A 5,232-nucleotide genomic window follows, 5' to 3' on the forward strand; every position below is an offset into this window, starting at 1 on the left:
ATCTCCCCAGCCCCTTCTTTGTTTTTAGAGACGGAATTTTGCTATGTAGATCAGGCTGGCCTGGTACCAGTGATCCTCCTGCCTCAGCCTCCTGAGGGCTGGGATTACAGGTGAGCACCACCAATTACCTGGTTTGATACTGTACTAGAGTAATGTAAAATAACCACCAGGGGAAATGACAAAGACTGGTGGAGACGCCTCTGTGCTAGTCATTCAACTGTTGTGGCTCACATCCAGGTGTCCCCCAAAGCCTCATACATTCATAGGTGGGTGTTTGTTAATCTTCATTTTTTTTCTTTTACTTGGTACAGGGTTTCACTATGCAGCACAGCTGGGACTCATAGTGATCCTCCTGTCTCAGCCTCCCCAGTGGTGGGACTATCGGCGTGCGTCACCATACCCAGTCTCAGTGGCCAGCTTGACTTGGGGCTGGCATGGCATGCAGTACTGGGGATCAAACTAGAGTCCTTGCACTTGTCAAGCAGGCACGTAGGCTGCTGAGCTACCTCCCCAGGCCCATAGGTGGGGTTTTTTGGACCTGGCTGGATCTAGGGTGTGGATTGTGGGCTTAGAGGTGTGTGGTACTCAGCCCACAGACTGGAAGTAGCATAGTTCTGGCTGTGGCCAGATGGATTTACTGAAGGCCAAAACCCCACCCTGGCTTGTAGCCTGGAGGACATAAAGGGAAAGACAGGCTGGCGGCTGGCTCCTCGCTGCCTTCTGCCTGCCATGAACTGCTTCTCCTCTGTGCTGCCCCTCTGCCCTGCCAACCCTCCCTTGGAGCCAGCTGACTGGACCGAAACTGTAAGCCAAAACGTCTTTCCTTCTTTAATTTATGAGTGTTGCACATTTTGTGTCAGCAATGAGAAAAGCAATTAAGACAGATTTGGGTACCAGAAATGGAGCCACTGCTGTGACATTACCTGGACAGGTGGCTCAAGAGTCTTTGGAACTGGATTACAGGAAGGATTTGGAAAGGCTTGGAGATGTCAGCTGAAGAAGCGCCGGATGGCTGCACACTGAACATGAGGAGATTCTGGTAGAGCCCAAAAGACAAGTAGGCTGATAGAAATCCGTCTGTCTGGGCACGACCAGGCTCAACACGGTAGCACATGCCAGCATCCCAGCCCTCGGGAGGCGGGAGAAGGAGCATCGCTGCGAGTTCTAGACCAGCCTGGGCTACAAAGTGAGCTCAAGGCCAGCCTGAACTACATAGAGAGACCCTGTCTCAAAGACAAAAAAATAAGGGGCTGGGGAGATGGCTCAGTAGAGTAAGTGCTTCCCTGGCAAGAGAAAGGGCCTGAGTTCATTCCCTGGTTCTGAAAGGAAAAAAAAAAAAAAAAAAAGGACAAAAAATAAAATTATAAAATAAGGACCAGGCTGGGGAACAAGGACTACGTTGGCTGTTGGACTCCAGCCCATGTGTGATATGCTTTGGCAGAAAGCTTGTCTGCATTTTGCTCATGTCCAGAGACTTTGCTTGAGACTGAGATTAAAAGAAGCAGACTAATTTATCTGGTGGAAAAATTCCAAGGCAGCCTAATGCTGAGGCAGTGACATGGCACTGTAGGAGACCTTTAGCCAGATCTACATTGAGAATCAAGAGCAAAGAGCACAGGAGGATGATTCAAGAGGTTTTGAGTTTGAACAGAAAGGAAGCCCCAGCAAGGTCATGGACTACACAACGGAACAGAGGAGAATTTGGTCGCTGACAAAGAACAGGACAATGGAAAAGACACCCTAGGGACATCACACAAACCAGCAGAACTCCATCCTTTGTAGCCTCAAAATTGCAAAGGCTGGGGCCAGGGAGATGGCTCAGTAGAATAAGTGCTTCCCTGGCAAGCGCAAGGATCTGAGTTCAATCCCTGGTTCTGAAAAAAAAAAAAAAAAAAAAATTGCAAAGGCCAAAGACTGCTCTGAGCAGAAAGTCCCAGAACACCCTGCTCCAGAATGGCAGTGCAGCCAAGAGAACGTGCTCCTCCAGGTGGGTTCGTAGTGCTCAGCACTCCGGGTGCTCCAGCATTCCTGTCGGGAGAGAGGGAAGCCTGGCTACTGCTCCAGCTGGCAGCCGACCTGGCGTCATCCACACGGTGCTCGTTTTAGGCATATGTGGAATGCAAGAGTTGTGGGGCAGAAAGGCTTCCATATGGGTCTCAGAAAAAAGTCTTGGAGGCCAGGAGGTGTGCTCCCGAGAGCGCAGTGTGCGCGACTGTGAGCGTGAGGCCAACGGTACAGTGGAAGCCCCGGAACGCTGGAGAAGCCAGGAATGCGGGCCCCAGAGAGAAGCCACAGGAGCTGCCCTGTGCTACTGAACTGCAACCGGAGGCCACAGCAGAAATTCAAATTGAGCCCGTGCATGCTGTGGTTCCAGAAATGAAGAATGTGGGCAGGAAGAGAGGTGGTGGGTACATATGAGAAGCACACTGTGCCAACATGACGGAGCTCTCAGGGCCAACACGGGACAATGTGAGCAACAAAACAAATAATGATAGTGATGGTCTATAACCACAGCATGGCGCCAACACCCCTGCATCCATACTTATGCAAGTAAATAAGTAAATGAGAAGAAGAGAGGGCTCTTTCTCACATTGCAATTTCAAACAATTAGAGCAGGAGAAATGACAGAAGCAGGAAGCCACCATTTGCCAAATAAACCGGTCAAGAACGGTCAGTAGGGGTGAAAGTTGGAGAGCCAAAATGGTACACAAGACCTCTGCACAGTCTCAACGTCACTCCTCACCACTTGTCAACTGCAGGAAGAAAATCCTGGCTTTCCAGGGGCAGAGCAGGCAGACCCCGCCTGAACCAAGTGCTCCAGGAGATGACGCCCACAAGAGGATGCACGAGCATCTCTGGCCTCCTGATGTCACACGGAGAAGGACACAGCATCGCCTCCGGGGTGCTCCTGCAGGGTGCACACCCTCAGACTAATCACAGGAAATAAATACAAATTGAAAGCATTCGCACAATGCCTGGCCAACACTCTTCCCAAAGGTCAACGCTGAAGCCGGGGGTATGGCTCAGCCGCGCAGCACCTGCCTGGCAAGTGAGAGGTCCCGAGTTCAATTTCTGGTGCAAAGTGTCAAGGTCATGAAAGCCTCGGGAACTATTCCAGACCAGAAGAAACTGAAGAGACGTGGTAACTAGATATGGTGTAGGACCCTCAGATTCAAACGTTTACCAGAAAAAGAGATGTGAGTGGATCCAGTTCGACTAAGATTCGGGTCCAGTTCTGTTAAGATCCATAAAGCCAAGAGCAGGGTGGACACCTATAATCCCAGCTACTCTGGAGGCTGAGGCAGGAGGATTATGAGTTCAAGGCCACCAAATGTAACACACAGGCAGATCACATCTTTTTTTTTTTTTTTTTTTTTTCAGAACCGGGGATTGAACTCAGGCCCTTGCACTTGCCAGGTAAGCACTTATTCTACTGAGCTATCTCCCCGGTCCCTCAACATCACACCTGAAAATAAAAAATGAAATAAAACAAAGGACTGGGGTTGTAGTTCAGCACTGCCGGTGTTCAATCCCCAATACTGAAATAAACAATTGTAAATTAGTGAATTGTATCAATGCTTCTCCCTTTTTAGATCACTACGCTAAGATTCTATGATATTAACATTAGGACAGGGGCCGGGGAGATGGCTCAGTAGAGTAAATGCTTGCCTGGCAAGTGCAAGGGCCTGAGCTCAATCTCCAGTTCTGAAAAAAAAAGAAAGAAGGAAAGAAAAAAAAAAAAAAAGGAAATGTAAACTATATAGGTCCACATTGGGATAAGGAGAGCAAAAGTATGTTGTAATTGTTATTTTTTGCAACTATTTCAGAATAAAAGAATTTTATAAGAGTGCTAATTAAATCGTACTGAAATGCTAGTGGCTGAGGAAATTGTGGTTGATGTAAGATACCGCCTCTGTCTCAACAGTTATAGTGCATCGAGGTCACAAACAAAAAACAAACACATAGCTGAAGCCACTTGAATAATAAAAATTCAGCGGAGGGGGCCTGGGGATTTAGCACAGTACCTACCTGGTAAGCACAAGATCCTGAGTTCGAATCCCAGTACCAAAAAAAAAAAAAAAAAAAGCAAAAAGCAGAGAACCTAGAACTGGAGAATAGTTAGGAAGGGGTCATAGTTGATGAGTACGGCAAGGAAAGGCTTGACTTTAGGGCTGAGGCCTACAGGACCCAGAGTGGACGCCAGGAACATCTGGGGGAGAGTGGTCCAGACGGGGTGCAGAACGAGCTCGAAGACCCGGATGAGAAGCAGCCCCCCTGCACTGTGGAGGGGTGGAGAGCCGAAGTGGGGCACCCTGCGACCCCAACACTTAGGAGGGCCGAGGTAGGAGGATCACGAGGTTGAGTCCTGCCTGGAGAATTCAGCAATTAATAACAACAGCCGGACATGTAGCTCGCTGTAGAAGGCAGGAAGGCGGGGCAGGGGCCTCGGGGGCGGCCTCGCGTCCTCCCCGCGCCGGTCGGTCACACCGCAGACGCCCCTCGCGGCCGGCCGCGCCCAGCAGCTGCTCGCCGGCGCAGAAGCACCCAGGGAGGGCACTGTTCGGGAAACGAGCGGCATTTGGAGGCGATGACTCAGTCCTCCCTCTTTCCTTGGTCCCCGCCGCTCTAAAGCCCCGCGGAGGGCGCTCCGCGGCGGAGCCCCTTCGCCCTGGATGACGGCCCTGGCCGCGGGCCGGTCGGCTGCGACACGCAGGGTCACAGAGCAGCGTCGCCTGGGACGCCGGCGCCTGCTCCCACACGGCGCGGGTCAGGCCTCTGGATAGGCCAGGGCGTCGGGTGCTGACTGGAACGTTACCCCGGAAATAAAGACGTGAAAGGAGCAGGCGCCCCGGGCGGTCATTTGCACCCCGAGAAACGCCCCCACCCAGGGGTCGGCGCGCCCGCGGGCGGTCTGTGAACCGGGGTGCAGGTGCAGAACTTGCCGCCAGGGGGCGCCAGAGGCCGCCGGACAAGGGGCTCCGGGGCGCAAGGCCGAGCTGCGGGCGCTGTGTCTGCCCCTGGAGGGCGCGACGTCCTCCCGGGGCCTCTGAACCTGCAGCCTGCTCGGGTCAGAGCCCTGGGGGCGCTCGGGAGGCTGCGGGGTCTCTCGGGGGCTGAGCTTCGCGAACCCCAAAATAGGGCCTGCCTAGGGCCGAGGGTGGGGGCCCCGGGCGCCTGAGACGCCACGCGACCATCTCCTATTTTTGCACGGAAAACAGGGGCCTCTGAGAG

This window comes from Octodon degus, unplaced genomic scaffold (assembly GCF_000260255.1).
Source record: "Octodon degus isolate 3935 unplaced genomic scaffold, OctDeg1.0 scaffold00029, whole genome shotgun sequence".
NCBI classification, from domain to species: domain Eukaryota; kingdom Metazoa; phylum Chordata; class Mammalia; order Rodentia; family Octodontidae; genus Octodon; species Octodon degus.